General features: G+C 39.6%; 1 long non-coding RNA gene across 2 annotated transcripts; it reads left to right on the forward strand.

The window, feature by feature from the left end:
- Positions 1-11,818: 11,818 nt before the first annotated feature.
- On the forward strand, positions 11,819-21,702 carry LOC115296839. Of its 2 annotated transcripts, XR_003911086.1 has the most exons (5): positions 11,819-11,956; positions 14,396-14,474; positions 16,522-16,629; positions 19,226-19,431; positions 21,101-21,702. It is a non-coding gene; the product is annotated as an uncharacterized LOC115296839 (long non-coding RNA). The 2 variants fall into 2 exon arrangements; XR_003911087.1 differs by lacking the exon at positions 16,522-16,629.
- The last annotated feature ends 784 nt before the right edge of the window (positions 21,703-22,486 follow it).

The following is a 22,486-nucleotide window of genomic DNA, read 5'->3' on the forward strand; positions in this document are numbered from 1 at the left end:
CGCTTGGCAGAGTAGAGACATGGTCACGAGTCACAGAGCTGTCCTCTTAACCACAGAGTAACTTCCAGAACTCTGGGTTTTGTGCTATGAAAAATAATAAATACCCTCAATGTTAATCACTGTTAGTTACATCTTCTGTTATTTGTAGCCAGGTGCATTCTAACCTAAACACTTTTTTTTTTCTTAAATATAATTTATTGTCAAGTTAGCTAGCATACAGTGTGTAGAGTGTGCTCTTGGCTTTGGAGGCAGGTTCTATGATTGATCACTTACATATAACACCCAGTGCTCATCCCAACAAGTGCCCTCCTCAATTGCCCATCACCCACTTTCCCCGCTCTCCTCAACTCCATCAACCCTCAGTTTGTTCTCTGTATTTAAGACTCTCTTATGGTTTGCCTCCCTCTCTGTTTGAAACTATGTTCTCCCCTTCCCTTCCCCCATGGTCTTCTGTTAAGTTTCTCAAGTTTCACGTATGAATAAAAACATATGGTACCTGTCTTTCTCTGACTGACTTATTTCACTTAGCATAATACCCTGCAGTTCCATCAACATTGTTGCAAATGGCAGGATTTCATTCTTTCTTATTGCCAAGTAGTATTCCATTGTATACAAAACTAAAACACTTGACAAGTGGGTTGGCGATGGCTGAAATGGAAAAAGAATCTAGAACTTTAAAATAGCCAGTATTGGGGCACCTGGGTGGCTCAGTCAGTTAAGCGTCTGACTTCAGCTCAGGTCCTGATCTCATGGTTATTGAGTTCAAGCCCCGCGTCGAGCTCTGTGCTGACAGCTCAGAGCCTGGAGCCTGCTTTGGATTCTGTGTCTCCCTCTCTCTCTGCCTCTCCCCTGCTCATGCTCTGTCTGTCCCTCTCTCAAAAATAAATAAACATTAACATTAAAAAAATTTTAAATAGCAAGTACTATTCTGCTTGGTTTTTATTTACAAATCATAGCTTAAAAGAATTAATTCATCCTGCGTGGTAAGGGGAGTTTGTTCCTTTCACATTAGGAACATTAGTCCCTGTGTCCTTAGAAGGTTCTGGAAGAATATGAAATTATTTGATATAGGAATGTTTTGCTTCTTCGCTTCCACTGAATGTTTGACTCTGATGACTCCTTGATGGGTTTCTTCTGAGCAAACATATTTACTTTTTAATACTGAGCTTCTGATTCAGGGATACCCAGTTACAGTATACAATTTGCCTACAGAGGCCTGGGCCAGCAGTCTCGCAGTGAATTAGTGGCAGAACGCTGGAGTGTGGCATCAGGGTAGTTGTACGTTCAATCTAAAACTACATTTGCTGTCTGTCCAGGCTGTCTTTGCTGCTGCTGATCAGTTGGGACACTCAGAAATAACCCAGAAGCTTATAAAGGTAATGAGTGGTTTCAAATCGCCCACAGACACCCATAGTAAATGGAAAGCTTTTGTCAACATCTTTAATGGTTTCAGTTGGTAAATTATTAACAGAATATATGTGGAGTCCTCAGCATTTCAAATACATTTACTTTCTGAACAGGAACATTGGAGAACAGTCTCTTCCTGCCAAGTTGCAGGTGCCTGCTCTCTGGCCTCTGCCTCCCTTCCTCCCTCCGCCAGATCGTGGCGAGGCTCCTTCCTTTACTGAAGGGGCCTTCCTCCCGCACAGCTGAGGGCTCTTCTCTTCTTGTGCGTGTTTAACCCTTGTCCAGGCTCTGTCACGTGATCAGTTTCATTCCATTCAACCCCTATCCTGGCGTGTGGGGGAAAGATCACAATTTGAAAAAAAATTAAGCAAAACTGGATTACAGTTAAGAATCTGCTGTGTGCTAACTTATTAACTTTTAGTAAATCACTTCACGTCTCTCAGCCTTGTTTTCTTCACCTGTAAATCGGGCACAGTCATTCTGAACCTATTGTCTGTTTCTCGCGGATGTCAGGATCAAGTGATAGAAGCCTCGTGGATAGGCTGTGAACCTTATGATTTTTAATATTTACGAATTTCACTGCCTATGCTGATAATTTTTCCTTCATAGGAGGTTGACACACATCCTCTCAAATGTTCCAGTTCTGACTGACTCAGTATGTGGGAAGAACAAATCCACATGCCAATGAGTAGAATGGCCCATTTGATACGTTTGCTGGAAAATACAGAGTATGTTGTGGTTTTTACACTAGCAAACATTGAGAAGTTGATCCTGTTATTATTTCTCACAGGAACATTTCCTAACTTATACCTGGCATGCTAGGTAATGTTCATACACTGGGCATATTCAGTGTTCAAGGTAGAAAGCAGAAAGATTCAGAAAAGTAAGGAAAGGTGGGTGGGAGAGATAGATTATACATTATTAAGATTTTTTAAAAGAGCACTAGCTGTTATATTATTATGGTTATATCTGTGGGGCAAGAAATACTATCTTGAATCAGAAGACAATAAAATACTAGTCTGTGCCTGTCCCTAACTTGATGACCTTGGGCAAAATATGTAACATCCCTGAGCTAAATTTTCCCCATCAATGAGATGCAAATGGGAATGGTACCTACCACACCGAGTTGCTGTATTAAATGAGATAATATACAATGTAACTAACACTCAACAATGATGCCTTCTGTCTATGTGTGTAAGTGTGCACGTGTGCACATACTTTCATATTACTCAGTTTCTGGTTTACTGAGAAGCTACACATTTGACTGGTCACTTACTAATCACTTACAAATCATAGGACTGTGCTGTGAGGCAGTGAGCTCTTAAGATGTTTGAATCTAGATGAGAAATAGAGAAGACAAGGGCCCAGTGTAAAGGAAAAGTACAGATGGAGAGTTAATAAAGATGCTAAATACAGACCATTGTTGGCTGCAAACCCTGAAAAGAGCACAGGTTCCCTGAGGACTGAAACATTTACGAGGTTGTGCTTCGTGGGCAGGGCTGTGGAGAATGACTGTGTTTTGAATCAGGGAAGACATTCCAGGTATAGAAGCATCAGGAGCAAGGATGCGCTGAGGAAGCAGGAAGAAACTCAGACCGGCAGAGATGGCCAGCCAGTGGGACCTGGCTGAATAGCAGAGGAGGGTCATGCATTCTTTTCACGGATGTCACCATTGGGTCCAACAACAATGGAGTCCACCTAGTCATTGCTCATAAATTCTTGCTTCTTCAGATAGCAGCTGTGATAAACAGTGCTTGGGGACACCTCATTAACATGTGATCTACCCTGTGGTCTGACCTTTTACTGGGTGGTCAGAGGGAACCAGGTAGGTAGGCATCAAGAAAAGTTATGAAGAAAGTAGACACCACGCAAGATATAGGGGCAAATCATTCTAATTATGAACATAGGATAAAACGCACATGTAAAGAGAACACATCTTTCTAGAATAGGATAGCTGTGTGTTTTAAGAAAAATAATGTCTTTTCTTACAAAACCGCATAATAGAAACAGAACTCTGGGTGACATTCCCTGTTGTCAACACAGGTGGGGTTCCTGTGAAGTCGGTGTGTGTGCAGAGCAGTGTTTGGGAAATATGAAATCATGACTTGACTGTACTTTGCCTGCAGCCTGGAGGCCCACTCAGCCCTGGCGAGCAGTCGGCGTGCCACACCGTTTCCTGTTTGGCTGGCAGGTTACCCATCGAATTTTGATCTTGCTCCATCAAAGCAGGCAAGATGTGTTCAATGATTTCTTCTTTTAAATCCTCTTGCTCATCTTCTTTTTTATTCATGCAACATGTGTCTCCATTTATTCCTCGTCAGCCTGGCTCTTGGTGTAAGCTTAATGATTTCTTTTCCCAGTGACGGATGATTCTTTTTCCTCAGACCTCTGGATGCTCCCTGCTTTCTTGCTAAGTGTTAGGGCAGGCACCACCCTGAGAGGTGAGCTGGCTGCATCTACAATTTAGAATACATGGAGAGAACGTGTAAATGGGGATATGAGAAAAATGGTGTCAATTTTGGAAAATGAGATTAAGTCATAGCTACATAAAGTTTTTATATGCTCATAAACACAACTGATAGAAACAAAGAGAGCTGTCTGCTTCCAGTCTGGTTCCTGACAAATCTTTAGGAAGGTGAGGAGGAAAGATGGATGAAGGGGTCTATGTAGGATCTCCCACCAGTGTGAACTCCCTGGACCAGCGACTGGGTCTCTTACTTCTTGGACCCTAGTACAGTGCTGGACACATCTTAGATGCCCACTTAGAGCTTTGTGCACATGAGTAAATGAACAGATGCGAAAAAGGGTTTCATGGATTGGTGATACCTTCAAGCAGAACTGTAATCTTCTGAAGCCAAACTTCTGGATTTAGCAGAGAATCATTTTGGCTCTGTATTGTCCCCAAAGGCATCTCCAGTTTTAGTGGTTTGGTGTTTCCCTTGGAATAAAACCACTATTTGAGACCTGGAACCAGAAGGTACCTGGGTAACTTTTGCTCAAGAAAAACTATTGGTGGCTTCAATCCCTTTTTTCTTCCCAGAGTTTTCTTCTTTCAGACTTGTTGCCATTATTGCTAGACTTAACTTTAAAGTACCTTCAGAGGGATGCCTGGGTGGCTCGGTCAGTTAAGTGTCTGACTCTTGATTTTGGCTCAGGTCATGATCTCATGGTTCATGAGGTCGAGCCCCACATTGGGCTCTGCGCTGACAGCCTGCTTGGGATTCTCTTTCTTTCCCTCTCTCTCTGCCCCTCCCCCCTCTCAGAATAAATAAACAAATTTTTTAAAATTAAAATAAAATACCTTCAGAATTAAAAAAAACAATTTTATAGGAATTAACAGCATTCAGCAAGTGGATATTCAAAATGCATACCTACTTATTTTCTTGATAAAATATGTGTAATTTCTCCTAGGTCAAAACAGAAAACAATGTTCCATTTGAGACATTCACATTGAAACTTTGTCATAGGAATGTCCTTGGGGCTATTGTTATTTTTTTAAAAAGAAAGAAAGGTCTGTCTCATGACCTAAGTAAGAATGGGCAAAGGACACAGGCATTTTCTTGAACTACAAAAGAATCATGGTTTGTATCATTCAGACATTTTTTTTCTCTCTCTCCTTTCTACCAACCAAAGAACAGAACAAAACCCAAACAAAAACTCTAAGAACAAAACAACTCACAAGAATAGCAGCATCAACAACAAAAACAACAATGAACATGAGGATTTAAGTGGAATGGTACCAAAAGTAGATCAGCAAATGAGATTTTAGAATTTCATGTGGCTTATATAATTCTGAGAAAGAGATGTTTTATATGTTGCTATCAAAGGAAAGTGGGAAAGAAAAAGAAAGAAGAAAGGAGAGAAAAAAAACAGAGAAGGAAAAGCTTTGGGTCTGGGTCAATGTTTCTCAACAGACACCAGAAGTACTTGGGGTAAGGTGGTCAGTCATATTTTACAAATACAACAAAAAATTTTGATAGAGACTAAACATGGGTTGGATTCCTCTTGATTAATTGTACATCTTATTCCCACTTCCAAAATTCCTAATGTTTTAAACTTTTTTAAAACAGGATTTCTTCCTGTTATAGTTTATAAATGTCTCAACGCGTGGGTGTATGGCAAACCATTCCAAATTTACCCTCAGAGAAATATTCTTTAATTTTGACTGTTCTGGTTCTCCATTTGACTTTTGCATGAGAATCCTCAGCTCTCTTTGCTCTTCTGTCTTTAAACACACTCTCTCTCACTCTGGGCAAAGTACTTAATTCTCTTGGCTTTGACTGTTGTTGATTGCCTAGTTTTTACATCCATCACTGACATTTCAACTAATCTTCAAGCCCATATCTTAAACAGGGGTAAAAAATCTGAATTTAGACCTATTTTCCTCATCTTAAAAAAATACAATAAAACTTGAACTCAACTGCTTTTCTCTAGCTCCTGCAATAAAGTCAACGATACCATCAGTTGCTGTGTCTTAATTTCACAAATATTTGAGTGACTATTTCATACCTATCATGCTAAGTTTTAGTACCAAACAGGTAGAGTCCCTGATCTTATGAATTTTATAATCTACTGGTAGATATCTATTAGTAAAATAATCACACAAATATGAAATGACTAATAGAGATAAAGGACATGGAAAAACTACAGATTCTTACCAGTGTATAATATAAAGACCTCAGTTAAAAATGACTTTCAAGCCTGCATTTTTTTAAACTTCCATATTTAATCAATCACTAAGACCTGTTGGATGCACCCCTATTTTTAAAGTGGCCTTCTATTTCTTTTTTAAAATATAATTTATTGTCAAATTGGTTTCCATACAACACCCAGAGCTCATCCCAACAAGTGCCCTCCTCAGTGCTCATCACCCACTTTCCCCACTCCCCCACCTCCCATCAAACCTCAGTTTGTTCTCTGTATTTAAGAGTCTCTTCTGGTTTGCCTCCCTCCCTCTCTGTAATTTTTTTTTCCCCTTTCCCTCCCCCATGGTCTTCTGTTAAGTTTCTCAAGTTCTATGTATGAGTGAAAGCATATGGTATCTGTCTTTCTCTGACTGACTTATTTCACTTATCATAATACCCTGCAGTTCCATCCACGTTGCTACAAATAGCAGGATTTCATTCTTTCTCATTGCCAAGTAGTATTCCTTTGTATATATAAATGACATCTTTATCCATTCGTCACTTGATGGACATTTAGGCTCTTTTCATGATTTGGCGATTGTTGGAAGTGCTGCTATAAACATGAGGGTACATGTTCATTGGGGTACAGCACTCCTGTATTCCTTGGGTAAATTCCTAGCAGTGCTATTGCTGGGTCATAGGGGAGTTCTATTTTCAATTTTTTGAGGAACCTCCACACTGTTTTCCAGAGCATTGCCTTCTATTTCTGATACCTGGATTACTCCAGCGGTATCCTCACGGGACTCTTTCTATTGCAGACCATCAGCACGTGGTTTGCCATGTTAATGTTCTTAAGTGTTCATTTCTCTCATATCACTTGAGAATTGTCAGTGGTCCTCCAAAATCTATAGAATCAACTTCAGGCAGATTTCTTTGCCTAAATGTTTTCATTGTACTAATTCGGGACATTTCTTTCTTTTTTTTTTTTTAATGTTTTTTTAAATTTATTTTTGAGAAAGAAAGAGAGAGACAGAACATGAGTGGTGGAGAGGAAGAGAGAGAGAGAGAGAGAGAGAGAGAGGGAGAAACAGAATCCAAAGCAGGCTTCAGGCTCTGAGCTGTCAACACAGAGCCCAAGGCAGGGCTTAAACTCATGAACAAGAGATCATGACCTGAGCCGAAGTTGGACACTCAACCAACTCAGCCATCCAGGAGCCCCTAATTCAGAACATTTCTATCACCACCTCCTGATTCAGCTTCCCTCATGCTGTCCTCCACACCTAGTTCTGCCTTCCTTCTCTTATTTAACTTGCTTCTTATAAGTGTCCATCATTTTCAAACTGTGAGTGCTTGAAGATAGGGGAATAGCAGGGAAGAAATATGGGAAGTAGAGAGGGTGAGGGGTGTGCTCTGTTCTCATGGCTTTGCATTGGATTTCTGTGTAAGATTTCATTGAAAGGAAAGGGTCCAGTGTGAAAAAACACTTGAAAAATGTATGTATCATTGAAGTTTCTGATTAAGATTCATCTTCCCCCAGGAGTGGTTCTTTACTAAGCCTCTCTTCTCCACATTGAGTTTTCCTTCTACCTTCCTTCACTGTGCTCCTGGGTAGGATGCCCTTGCTTACCTATTACCTTGCATTGTACTTCTAATAAATCTGCCTCTTGGAACCCTATTTTTGTGCTTCTTTTGCATTCCTTTGGTATCTGCTTTATCTTGGTATAAATGAGTGAGTAAACCATTGAGCACGTGAATACTCTGGTTATTTCAGCTAGTGGAAAATTTCTGTTTCTAAAATTACATTTTTAATCTATTCTCCATTTTTGGCAACAAAATGAATGGAAATAATAAGTACATCAAAAGTGACACTCAACTTGGATTCTCGTGCTATATAAGGGCGAATCTACATAGATGGTCAAGAAATAAGGGAGAAGACTGGTGAGGATTAGAGAATGTTCTTTCTGAAATTCTTCTTTCCCTGGGATTGACCTCCTGCCCTGCTCTGTCCTCCTCATTCCCTCCCAAGATTTACATGAACCTGTTGTCTAATCTGTGACACAGAGTTTCAAACTTTGTATCTTATGTGCCTTAGGGCAGAGTGAAAATCTCTTTTAATTCCAAGATCTAATTTGGTAAATTGTAATAAAGTGAGTTTATTGGATCACAAATACTGTTATCGCTTATCATTCAAGCCAGTTCCTAAACTATAAGAGGACAGTTTTTTTAATACATCCCAAATACCCAACTGGGAACAAACAACAAAGAGAACAAGTCTCTGCAGTGACTTCTCTACTGAGCCCAAAAAACCACATCTGATAAGCTATGTAATTTGCTATAGCAATTTGTGCCAAAAATAAAGACACACTTCTGCGACTTCTGCAGAGTCGCACATTTCTAAGAAAAACCAAACTCCGCCTCATGCTAATCCAGCTCCTTTTCTTTCTCTTTCAAACTTGATGTTCATGGCTAAAAAATACCAGGTTGAGGCTCAGTCCCATACATCAATTCTATTGGCATCCCTTGGCCAAATGGCTAGGCCCGTTCTCTCTGCTAGTCCCCCAGGCCCCTCCCACTGTCACACTGAAGCATGAAGGGTGAGCAAAGGCACCAGCAGCGGTGTTTTACAGCACCCCAATAACATGATGTCTTTAACAGCACTGCAGATTCTTGGCTGATGGCCCTGGTTAAAGGAAGAGAGGCACAGAATCTTCGAAGTCATCAATTTTAATGAGCACTGCAACTATTCCAGTAAACTAGATCCCTTTATTTTTGTTTGCTTGACAAAGAAACCTGAGACATCCAAGACATTTATTCCGTTTTAGTTCAGCACCAGGACAGGAACTTGTTTCTTTCACCACCAGTATTAAGCCCCCAGTGGTGATAAAAATTCCTGTGCAGACTTTTGGAGGCAAAGAATAAAAGAAGCTATAAGGGGGGAAAGAAAAAAAACAAACTTTTGAAAAATTTCAGGCTTTTTTTGGCTCAGAGGTTAAGCAGGAATTGTTTGAGTTCTTTTCAAAGTTGGAGTCTGCCAAGGTATCTCCAAAGGCTGTATCGTTTTGTGGAAGTTAAAACAGAAATAAGAAATTTCATCTACAATTTCATAGGCAAGGGATGCTCAGTGCTGTGTGTGTGTGTGTGTGTGTGCGTGTGCACGCGCGCTTGCTTATGTGTATGAGAACGAAAGAGGCAGATAAATAAAGCAAGAAGATGTTAAGATTTTGCCTACATTAGGGGCTCCTGGGTGGTTCTGTCGGTTAAGGATCTGACTTCGGCTCAGGTCGTGATCTCACGGTTTGTGGGTTCGAGACTTGTGTCGGGCTCTGTGCTGACACCATGGAGCCTGAAGCCTGCTTCAGATTCTGTGTCTCCCTCTCTCTCTGCCCCTCCGTTGCTTGTGCTCTGTCTCAAAAATAAATAAAACACTAAAAAATTAAAAAAAAAGAGAGAATTCCCTTACATCACAATATTTTGAAGGAATTTTCTGATTTTCCTGGGAAAGTCACACTAGAGGTATTAAGTAATTCCTGAGGTTTGTTGTGAGACAACCAGCAGGTAAAATTACTTGACATGTTTGTGTATCAGAGAAAACAACAACCCAGCCTTTGCTTCTAATCTTTTCCATCTTTGAGCAAACTCACTGAACTCTCATTCCAGATCTGAAGGCAACAGGGCAGGCATTTTTTTTTAACTCCTTAAGTAAACTCAAGTTCTAGAATCATTGAGGTTGAAAGTCCTGGGCTAAATTACACTTTTCATTAGTAAGGGATGTGCCATCTCATGAATTTTTCAATCGAAAGAAATTCCTCCATTTTTCGGTTAAAAAATTCTTTAAATATAGAGGAAAAAACAACTCAGAAAAAAGTTTTGCAAATGGCAAGGCAGTGACAAGGCATCTATCAAAGTGGCTCTGGAAATTCCAATTTTTAAAGTGCTATTAAAATATCATTATTAATGATGATTGACTGGGTTTTCAGAGCCAAGATATTTCAAGGCTGCTAAGTTGGAATGGAGTGCAAAAGCGGGGGTGCTAAAATGGCTTCCGGGTCCCCTCACTTTGTTTCTTCATTGATTTTTAAGTAACATGTGAGCACACTCAAATTGACGATTTTCATTTTGAATTAGTTTGGCCTCTGTCATGGAGAGCCTTCCATCTTTTCCTGACTGTCAGTGTCTAATTCATCTTCATCAACTCCCCAGCAGGAAGATTGGATCTTATTACTTTTTGTTTTACAGTTTTATCATTTACAGGAAATCGGGACACAGAAAAAAGGAAGAGGAATCTACCCAAGTTTTCAGTAAAACTACTCAGTGGGAGGGGATGTGCCTTCCCTCATGGATCTCATAGAAGCTCCTGGATGGAACGGTCCCAGGAGGTGGGACAATTGAGACCAAATCCGCTCGTCCCTTGAGATAATTTTTGTTTGCTTGCTTGTTTTTGTTTCTTTCAGATTCCTGAAAAATCTTAGCTCCTGGTCTCTATAAACAGGATACCTTGTACTTGTGCTCCTTAGGAACTTACAGATGGGGAGATTAAGGCTAGGGAAAACACATACAGGACTGGCAAAACCATATTAGATTTTGGTGTGGTTAACTGTTCCCATGAAAGTCTTATATTTTGCACTATTCTCAGTCACTGGTAAGGCTGGGGAAAACGACAAGGATAGTTTTGTAAAGTGTAACTAACATGTGCTTGAAGAACATTACAGAAATGATGTCCTGTGTGGGTAATGCCCAAGACCCAAGTTGAAGAACTTCTTTTTTTTTTTTAAATGCTTTTTATTTATTTTTGAGAGACAGAGAGAGACAGTGCAAGCAGGGGAGGGTCAGAGAGAGAGGGAGACACAGAATCCGAAGCAGGCTCCAGGCTCTGATCTAGCTGTCAGCACAGAGCCCGACGCGGGGCTCGAACCCACGAACCATGAGATCTTGACCTGAACCAAAGCCAGATGCTTAACTGACTGAGCCACCCAGGGGCCCCGAAGGTTGAAGAACTTCTTTAAAGACACAGGGAAACACACTTCCACACTGACAAAACCGATCATTTACTGAACAAGAACGTTTCCCTTTCTACCCCCTAAAGCTTCTTTCCTCACTCTTAACCTTCTGCTTTTGACAGCTAGCCTTGCTGCATCTCCTCTGAAGACTCACGCCTTCTTCAGTCCTCTGGGAGGACACCAGTGTGTCCTCTGACAGTGTGCCCAAGATGGAGAAAAAGAAGGGCTTAAGCAACTGTGAACCAGGAAAGTTTTTGTTTGTTTGTCTTAAAAAAGATCTGCCAACCTAGCCAAGACATTTTGTCCACGTTACAGACTGTCAGTCTTTATCATCATTCTTCATTGTTTCTTTTCTGAACCCCACGTTTTCACGGAGGGTAGATAATCTTTGGCATTATCCTCATTGGCTCAGCTTTGCTTTCTGTCCCTTGGGGTCCTGCTGACTCTATAAACTTTCAACTCCTAAATCCAGTGCTGGCTCACCCAGGAAAGGAAAAAGCAAATTGAACAATAAAATTCAAGCCGTAGCTTCCGTTGTGACTCAAGAGCAGAAAATGTTTTTTAAGAGCCAAAAGCACATAAGTGCCATTAATCACCAGGAATTTATTATTTCTCTTTGGGGGCCCCAAATAAACACCATTTTGCCCAACTTCATTACTATCTGGAATTTGAAAAGCTTTTCAAAAATAATTATCTGACTGAATATTTACTTAGGGTTGACCATTTCAGAAGTTCTTTCACAGAAATTACATTTGCCAAAAAGAGAGAAAGGAACACTTTTTTCTTCTTTTCTTTTCTTTTCTTTTTCATTTCTCCCTTGTGTTTCCCTTCCTTTCCTCACTGACCCTTGCTGTGTCAGCCTTTCTATGCATGATCGGTTTGCTGTGATCTATGGAAAACTCCCACCTCAGGAATTTGAAGCCTGTGGTAAGTCTTTTTATTTTGTTGAGTCCAGGCTATAGATTATTTTTGTTTTGAGAAGGACTTAGAGGCTTGTAATATGGCTGCAGTTTTTATTCTTTGAGCTGCATAAATAAATTAGACCATTTTGGGGGGGGAGGGATTTTTGCAGGCATATGCTCAGGACACTCTTCTACTGTATCCCTGAAATATTAAGTTTTATTTGGGTGTTCACACAATAGGTTGGTAGGTTCAATCCTTCCTTCCTTCCTCCCCTTCCTTCCACCCACCTTATTCCCTCCCTCATCCCCCTTTCTCTCCCTCCCTCCTTTCTTTTCCTCTCTTCCTTCTTTCCTTCCTTCCTTTTTCCTTCCTTCTTTCTTTCTTTCTTTCTTTCTTTCTTTCTTTCTTTCTTTCTTTCTTTCTTTCTTTCTTTCTTTCCTTTCTTCCAATATTCCTTGTGCAGTAAACATTGAAAGACTGTTATAAATTCATTTGTTGGCAATTCTTAGAACACATTAGAATAATTGATTTAGGGAACCTAAGTAAATATTTATCATAACAAACCGATGTTTCTTATTTCTTGTGGAAGAGAGCTGCATTTTCCTTCATGCACAAAGATCATATCAAAAGCTTATGTTAAATAATAGGAGTTCTAAATCCATTCTCTGGTCTTGGGGGACATAACTTCCTGAGATAGCTAGACTACAGTTTAACTAGAATATTTAAGATGCAAGTAAGAATTTTTAAAAAGTTTCTCTTTCGGGGTTAGGATTAAAAACTTTAATAGTGCAGAACATTGTAATTTTATATACTCCATCCCAATAGGGAACTAATGGAGGAAGACCACTGCATTTATTGAAAGCCTATGGTTTGCGTGGCTCCATATGTATTCTCCCCACAGCCCTGCAGGGTAGGCATCATTATCCCTATTTCACAGATGAAGAAACAGAGACTCAGAGTAGGTAGGTGATCTAACCAATGTCAAAAACATAATAAGTAGCAGCACTAGGAAGATCTATGTGGTTCCAAATCCATGCTTTTTTCCATTATAACCTACCGTTTCCTATAGGTGGGAAGGTTAATTTAATATCTACCAGTATTGCCTACCTACACGGTAAATGCACAGAGAATACTAACTCCTCCAGTGTTCTGCCAACCAGAGGTGGAGGAAGCCATTGCCTTAGGCTAACTCATCTCTCCAAGAATCTTTGAGATGAAAGAAATGCCTTCTTTCCCTCACTGTTTTGCTTAAGGGAAATGAGAAATTCAGAGAGGCCAGTCCAGAACTTCAGCCAATTGCCAAGTGTTCAGGCTGAGGAGATGAAGCCTATGCAAACACTGCTGTTATCAGCTGCAAGGAACCAAACTTGCTCAGCCTGAGCTTTTCTATGATCTTCAGTTGTGGTTTTTTTATAAGGTGCTGAGTGAAGACAACCTCAATGGACAAGATCAGAACAAGTTCTTCATGGGACAGGAATGGTTCTGGCCTGAAGTTCGGTTGTAAAAAAAGGCAGACTTATTTTCTGGGATACAGGTTCCCTTTTCAGAGCTTCTGTCTCTATTATGGAAATTCCTTTTTTATCGGCACACTGCACCTTCATATTATTTCTACTTCCCCCTTAACACCATCTGATCTGGTGAGCTATCACTTGGAAAGAATCTAAACAGTTATATCATCACTTTCAGGAATGGCTGATTGTGGAATTTCAATAGTTAAGGTAGGCGAGCAAAGATGATACTTCAAAGCAGCAGAGGTTTCTTAACACCTTTCCATCTTTAAGACATAAGTGACCACTCATTCGTGAGCCATTTGTGTGTAAGACTCACCTTGGAAGTTGATGGAGAAGGCTAATGTAGGTGATTGACAGGTTCTTGACCAGAGTGTACCTCTAGGAAAAAAGCAAAACAACAACAACGATAACAAACAAGAGTCCTTTTGCTGGCACGTTGCTGCTCTGTTATCTTCTGTGTCACTCTACTATGGACTCTGGCATTTGGATTGAAGCTGACTATGGGAGTGGGGGTGAAGGTGGGGAGTTGGGGGTGTGGGGGGAAAAGCATTTTCTTTTCTGCAGCTGCATTCTCAACCTCACTAGAGGAAGACCAAGATAATTCCTTTACCTATTACAACTTGGTCAGTGATACTTCATAGAGAAGAAACAGTAATTATGAAGACTGGTAGCCTAGGAAATGCAGTTTAAAAATGAGGCACCTTAAAAAAAAAAAAGTCCATTGACTGACTATGATGCCTGTAGAATCTGATGAAGTTTTTCTAAAGCTGTTTCCATATCTATTGTTTCCTGGAAGCTTTTTTGAAGTCCAAAACTTTTAGTTATGGAAATCAGGAAGGTTCCTGGTAACATGATATATAACATGATCTATGTGCATAAAACATGTTTGCCAGTTTATAACATGATCCATAGTGCATAAAATCATTTTCTAATAAAAAGGTTTCTTCTACAGCCATTCCAGAAGCACCAATAGTTTATCTGGAAGCTGAAGGAATACTGAAAACGAAGCCACTGTTGCCATCTGTTGCCTGGTAAGCAGATGATATGTTTCTTTTGTGCTTCAGAGGCTGGCCAGCGACGGTTGTGGTAACTGTAACTAGTTTCTTGCTCAGAGAAGAAGGGAAAGGGCTTGAAGAACACCTCTGTATATTCCACACAGGGCAAAGAATGTGTTGAAGAACTAACACAAAAAGTAAGCCAAACGAAAAAACAAGGAGGAGGAGAAGGGAAATCTTTGTCAACAAGATGGTGGGATGAACTAAGTATCTTTTTCCATTGGTAGAAATTAGGTTTATTCATATTTATTTTTGATTTGATTTTTAAATTTGTGTCCTTCCATTAGAGTATTGCTTTAGTTGTTTTATATTTATTTCTCTAAATCAGCCAATCTCTACTAGGTTATGAACTATGGGAGGGCGTGCATGATCTTTTTATGTATCCTTAGCATCCAGCTGGATACAGAATAGGTTTGCAACAAGTGACTAATGAATTACTGAGATTATTTTTTAGACTCTAAAATTTTAATTCTAAAACAGTCACTTTCTGGGGATGAGTCGCCCCTGTGAGTCATCTCAGAGAAGGTAGGGGGTGAATAGAGCCAACAAGATGACCTGAGTTAGGCTAATTATTGACTAGGAAAAGGAATGTAACCTTTTTTTTTTTTTTTTTTTTTTACTGTCATTGACAATCTGAAACATGAATCCAGTGAATTTAACCAAAAATGATACCCTGAGGCAAAGAAGGTTACACAAGATTGAAGACTATCACAAGAACGAGATTCCAGAAAGATGTGCTCTTAGCAGGACTGCTTCATGGGAGCCCAGCTTGTGTAGTCACATAGAATCTTGTTGTCAGAGGGCCCTGTATTTGATCTACGCTGTTCTCTTGCAGTCTTGAGATTCTTATTATTTTTTTAACAAAGAGTCCCCCATGATTTCATTTTGCATTGGGCCCTGCAAATTAGGTAGCTGGTCCTGGCTACTAATAAGATGATGGGAGTTGCAAGGGCCAAGATCAGAGAAGCTGCACTAGATATTACCTGCTAACAACAGGGAAAGAAGCAACCACTGGCTGTAACTGGAACTCATCTTACCTGGTCCCTGAGTGTGTTGCCGGCAGGGTGGATTTCTCAGAAGGATGAATGAGAGGACCACTGGTCAAGGAAGGACAGGTATTCTCCAGGGGAGGAAAGTTCAGGAAGTTAATCAGGAAGATGCTTTTCTCCCTAGGATAATATGAAAGACACACACACAAAAGGACTTATAGAGTTGGAAGACTGGGATACTCTCAGAAAGAGTGAGGACATGCCTACAAATTCAGGGTAAAGTAGCCTGAAGTGCAGAGAAGGAATCTTTTCATATTTCAATAGTCTATCTCAATAGGGCCCCATTGGAAGGCCAGACAGAACAACCTGCAAAGTCCCACACCAGGGACAAAGTTTAGAATATAAGTTGTAGAAGACACTAAAAATCCACAAAACCTCATTCTGATTTCTAAATATACCATATAGAAAGAAAGTCATTAATGGGGTGCCTGGGTGGCTCAATTGGCTAAGCATCAAATCTTGATTTGGGCTCAGGTCATGATCTTGCAGTTTGTGAGATCAAGCTCTGCATCGTGCTCTGTGCTGACAGTATGCAGCCTGCTTGAGACTCTCTCTCTCCTTCTTTCTCTCTCTGCCCCTCCCCTACTTACACATTGTCTCTCTCTCTCTCTCTCAAAATAAATAAGTAAACATTAAAAAAAAAAGGAAGTCAGTAATTATATGTTAAGGAAAATAGCTAGGAAAACTTCTTTATTTTGGGGGGTAACTTTTTCACATTTGTTGTCATTAACCCATCTAATTCTCAATAATAATTAACAATACTATCTTAAAATGGAAGGGCCTGTGTACTTATTCTGGGCTGTAATAAGAAAGGGAAGAGGTGGAGTAGAGCCTACCTTGGAAAACAGCAAATCATAGAACATAGAGTAGAAGGGACCAGTCTTTTTTGTTTTTAGAAGTTTGATTATCTTGGGCCTATAGGGAGGAAGACGGTTGGTACTGTAAAGTGACTCCAGAATTGTCATTGCAAGTAGATTGGACTATAACAACTGTGACACAGCTGAAGATGAGCAAGAGGAAATTAAGCTGGGAGGAAGCTTTGTGACATTCTTCTCCTGGAGGGCAATTCCAGACATACTCAGGTAGGGGCATTTTCCAGCCTCTAAGAGATTCCAAGAGGTTCCTAAGCATTCAAAAAATGATGGAACTGTTATCTCAATCAAATAGAAACATACATAACATAACTATTTGATAATGAACTCTCTATTGCCTGAGAAGAGGTGGCCATGCCTAAACCTGGCTTGTTCACGGGCCTATGTTCCATAACTTCTTGGAGGCAGGCCTCCAGTTATGACAGAGAACCTGCCAAGATCACCAACCTCACTGATCCCTGCTACTGTGATGGCTTATGCAAGAACAAAAATTGGAGTCACAGGATCTGCATCTCTAGGATTAGGTAGGGAAGGGAAAACATTTAGGGTTGGGTGGGACAAGGTTGGGTTGGGTTTAGGTTGGGTTGTCTTCTTCCAGTTTGTGTTTATGACTCTGGAAAAGAAAGGAGGGTAATTGCTGCATTCACTATAGCTGGTTACATAGAAAGTTTATAAAGAAAAGGATTTGTCTTCTGGATTACAAAAGGAATGTCAGTAAGATGAGCAACTAAAAATGAAAAAGGGCCCTGGATCAAAGTGGAGAACATATTTAGCAAAGAAGGATGGACAAAGGAGAAGAAGAAAAACCAAGATGAACTACCAAGTAGGTAATAAGGATGGTGGGCATGCCAGAGAGAGGTTTTGTATAGTGGAGGCGGTCCTTTGTAATTATTCTTTCATTTATTCAATGAAAAACAGAGATGTCCACTAAGAGTAATATTTATTACCCTGGGAAACCATGTGTGTCAACTTAGAAAACTAGGTGGCAAAATATCTCAAAGTTTTAAACCAAAAACTTTGGATGCAGCATTAATGGGATAAGACTCGGCCTAACAATATCAAGAGAAAAAATATTCAAAGTCTGATATGATACAAGGAAAATAGAATAGTGTTACATGTAACTGAGGTATACATCTAAATGGAAACAAAGGTCAAGCAAAAGAGAAAAAAATCAATTTACTATCATAAAAATATACCAATCAGACCAATTGGGAAGAGGAAACATATAGATATTATGTTTTGGGGGGCTAAATCTTAGTATAAAGTAACCCTTTGCAGTAATGAGAGAATTTGACTACCTTTTGGAAAATTAATTTTGATAAAACTAAAGTGTTTGATATGTGCTTAACTTTTAATGTTGATATTTTTAATTCTCAAAATGATGTACCCAATGAGGATAAATTGTTACTGGTCTGTAACAATATCAAAGTGAGTGTATATTTATAGCAATTCTCATGATCACATTTTAATTTAATTTAATAATTTAATAAATAATACATTTATTTAATTTATTCGATAATTTAAATTTATTTTATTCCATAAAACTAAAACTAATCTTTCGCTGCAGATACTTGAAAGGTACTATCTTAGTTCATGATAAAATAGAATTTAAAAAATGTACTGCTATTTAGAATACAGTTATTAGGAAAAGGAATCTAAAGAGAAAATGAAAGAATGGGAGAATTTGTGAGTGTACATTTGGGGATTATTCCAATGGGACAAACGAGGGAAATCATCTAAAAAGTAGTGTGACTATATTAGCAGCCTTCCCAGTGAGAAAAAGGGGTGACCCCCTTCTATTGAGTATTATATATTGGACTGTTCTATTTAAATTATCTTATTTAATCTTCCCCTCCAGATAAATGGTACTATTCTAATTTTTATGGGAGACATAAGGCTCAGTGACTTTAGTGGGTTGCATGATGCCCCCCACCCCCAAAAGATATGTCCACATCCAAATCCCCAGAACGTGTGAATGCTACCTTATATGGCAAAAGATGTAATTAAGTGAAGGATTTAGAAAGGAGAAGCTTATCCTAAATGGGTCCTGAGTGTAGTCACGTGTATCCTTATAAGACAGACACACAGAGGAATAGATGAAGAGGTGATGTGACCATGGAAACAGAGATAGGAGGTGGCCACAAGCCAAAAAATGTCTGGAGCCATTAGAATTTGGAGATGGCAAGGAACAGAGCCTTTGGAGGGATTGTGGTCTTGCAGACATTCAGTTTTGGGCTCTGGCTTCCAGACTTCTAAGAGAATAAATTTCTGTTGATTTAAACCACCTTTTTTATGGTAATTTGTTACAACCTACATTAGGAGCCTGATATCCTGACTTAAAGAAACTTCTAGAAAATGAGAAGTACAATATTTAATTTCAGGTTTAACTCCAAAGCCTTTTACTGTGACATTAGCAGCCTCTCAGACTTTAGCATGCTGGGATCAAATGGTTAGCAGGCTGAAGAAAATATGGAGAAATCGAGTCTATGGCATGGCCTCATCCACTAGGCTTCAATCCTCGTTTCTCTATTCACTTTACCTGGTTTCTCCAAGCCTCCATTCCCTCAACTGAAAACTAAGTGTCAGAAGCCAGATTAACAGTGTTATTGAGAGAACTGAACATGATGCTGTGTGTGTAAAGTTCTTTGCAAATTGTAAAGCACTATTCAAACACTAATTACTAAGACATATTCCACCCCCAACCCCCTGAGAGACTGAAAAAGTGATGTTGGCCACCCCCTTCCCATCCACTATCTGTCTGTTGCTGATGCATAGCACTGGGTCACCCACCTTCTTGCCATTACAGATGGTGACGTGAGCCTACACCTCTCTCTGGATGCAGGATCCTAACATCACGTGCCTGCAGGAGCAACAGGACGCCCTTGAACTTGTGGAACAATTTCTCTTTGAAAGAAAACCTCGGAGCTACCCTGCCAGAAGAAACTAGCTGTTTCCAGGAGATATTTTTTTTCAGTATTCAGAGGGATAATACTAAATAACTCCGTTCAACAGGTGAGTTCATTTTTACTTGTTTACTTACACCCTGCCTTGTTCCAGAAAGGATTTAAGGTGGATTACCTATTAATACCACACAAGATAAAATAAAGTGAAAAATAAGTGGTGAGGAAAGTAGGACAACAGGAAAAGGAGACTCAGAAAAATAAAGGAAACCAGGAGTGGGTTAGACTGACTGTTCTGTAAGGTCTCTTGCCCTTACCAGAGTTGACTACTCACTCATCCCTCAGCTTTCTTGCTGTTCGTATGAAAAAGGGCTGTAGGTCAAGGTCCCCAGCAACATCCTTTAGGATGTAATTTGAATCTCTAAAGCCACCACCTATGGCAGATCAAGGCCCCAAAGAGCTTGTCCTGGGCATAACAACAATCTTTTTTAGCCTAAATTGAAAATAAATCAGTAAAGCATCAATGAAATTTGTGTCTCCGAGGAACATAACTTCCTGATGTCCTGTCTAATATAAACTAGCTATAAAGTTTACATTTGCTGAAACCATTGACAAACTAGCTGTGCTGGATGACTGTAAATCAGATCCATCAAAGGGGATCTCTACCAAATGCGGTGACTTGGGTTTTGGAAATGTCCATCTACAGCCTTTCCTTTTTGGCACTCACCAGGGTAGGTGTGATCTGCAGCCGCTCTTCATGGCCATAAACTCAGTGTCTGCTTATAAGAGAATGTCTAGTCATCTCTTCTCCACAACAGGGGAAGTACATTGTTTATAGAAAAGTGTCATTAAATTATTAAAATTCACAGGAAAAAGAAGAGGCGGTCCAAGCACATGTTTGTTTTGGCCTCACTGAAATCACTATTGGAAGAGGAATTCAGTTACTGTTTTGGTGTGATTTGTGAGCTAATTCCTCATGGGGACCCCTTTATGATGCTCCAGTGCTTAAAATAAAAGCATGCAAGAGGGCTAAATTACACCATTTAATTGTGAAAATTGATGGTGGGCAAGTAACTATAGCCATCAAGCCCTTTTAAACCTGAATTTTCTCTCTCTCTCTCTCTCTGTTCCCTAGCAGGAGTTGGCAAAATTCTTCTGCAAAGGACTAGATAATAAATATTTTAGACGTTGCGAGCCATAAGTTCTGTGTTCTGACTATTCAACTCTGCCATTGTGGTAAAAAAAAAAATGCCACAGACAACTCATGGGATAATGGGTGTGCTTACATTCCTTGAAAACCTTATTTGTGAAAACAGGTAGCAGAGGGATTTGGCCCATGAACTGTAGTTGGCTGGCCATTGCTCTATGAGGTAGAACTGCCAGGTTTGAAGCCCTTGTTTAAAGTTCTCACCATCTTCCAAACTATTTTCTAAGAGAAATTTTGGTTTGAGAGGGTACCCGCGTGAAGATGATGGGAAGGCCCTCCTTTTAGGCAAGAAGACCTCAGTGTTTGAAATAGATCACTGCCCCTTGCATACCAGTTACCTGAAGCATGGGGCTCACTGCATCAGTGAGACAGAAAAACCATACGCTTGACTTTCAGTCAAGCCTCAGCCTCAGTTTATCAGTAGTCTAGCCACTTGTCAAGATCTGGCTAAGTAACCTCATGGTGACAATCAAGAATTCATTACTCTTGATTTAAAATTTTTCGGCCTTGTATGAAGCCAGGTTATAATAATTTTATTTATTATATGTGTACAATGTTACCTTATGTCTTCCAGAAGTACCCTCACAGAAAGAACGTTTGACACCACAACTTCATCTTTTATTAAGGATTGTATGTACCACTGATCATTTGGAGAACATATTTCCTTTCTGGTGAAATTGCTGTTGAAGATACTTTCCATTAGCTTGTTTTGTGTCCTTTATGTAAAACTCCGTCAGTGACCCCTCTTAAGAGTTTTAGTGCCCTGACGGACTATGTCTATTGTGACACTTCCTGTAATCAACCAGAGAGTGCAATGTATCTCCTCCTGCAGTGCTTTCCTGCCCAGCTTTCTAGCTGGTTCCAAAAAGTAAAGCTAAGTGTACATGCCGCTGCAGAGGTTATATTTAGCCAAAGTTTTCTTACCCATCCATCTCTTCTTTTTTGTTCTTGATCTCATCTTCTTTTTCTAGTTTTGCTAGATCTGATCGTACTTGCATCTTAATATAGAATATCATAGGTTTATAAATGACAAATAAATAATAAAATTTGAGCTTGTTGAAAATGTTAAAGACCACAAAAGGACGTTTTTGTCTGTGTTTGAAAATAGAAGAACAGGAAGTGATCACCAGGCTGCCTGTGGCAGATGGTGTAATGATAACAGATAATAAAACTATTAAATTCATATTTTGCTTTCAAATTCTGCAGCAAGGAAAGTGCTCTGGAGGATAAGAACAAATAACACTGTGATTTGTTGCTTTTTTTGAATCTTTGTTTTTTCTGGAATTTTTTTGCTTTACACCTTGTCTCATTGTATTTTCACCCTGTGAGGTAGTCACACTAGTTATTATTATCCTCCTTTACCGAGAAGGAAATCGTGACTCAGCGTTAAATGACTTGTCCACATTCACAAACAATGCAAAGAGGCAGTTGACTGCAACTCTCTGTAAAAGAGTGGAAGGAAAATAAAGCCTGGCCAGGATAAATGAATTTTAGTTGCCATCCCTGGGGGCAAGTGATGCCAGACAACTCAGAAAACTGGGGTGCTGGGCAAATAGTAGGTGCTCAAAATACCCTTTTTTCATGAATGAATAGGAACTGAGGACAAATCTCAGTAATTGCTGAGATATTGCAGAGATGAAAAGATAAATGATTAAGAGAAATCTCCATGCATTTTTCAAAAAGAGGGATAGATTCCACAATCCATAAACAGGTCGGTTATTCTCAGAGGCCATCCCAGAAAAAGTCAAGAATGGATTTTTAAGCTAATGGTTTGTGAATACTAACAGAGGAATGTGGTGCTTACTATGAGTGAACATAGGTTTCTAAGGAATGTCATGTTATGCTAGCTTTATTTACTTTCTTGTCTTTGAAATAGAGTCACTTTAAAATACTGGAAGATAGACTAGGAAAATTAAATTTTCACAATAATATCATAAAAAAAGGACGACTTGAACACTTC

The sequence above is a fragment of the Suricata suricatta genome, chromosome 7, assembly GCF_006229205.1.
Source record: "Suricata suricatta isolate VVHF042 chromosome 7, meerkat_22Aug2017_6uvM2_HiC, whole genome shotgun sequence".
Lineage (NCBI taxonomy): Eukaryota > Metazoa > Chordata > Mammalia > Carnivora > Herpestidae > Suricata > Suricata suricatta.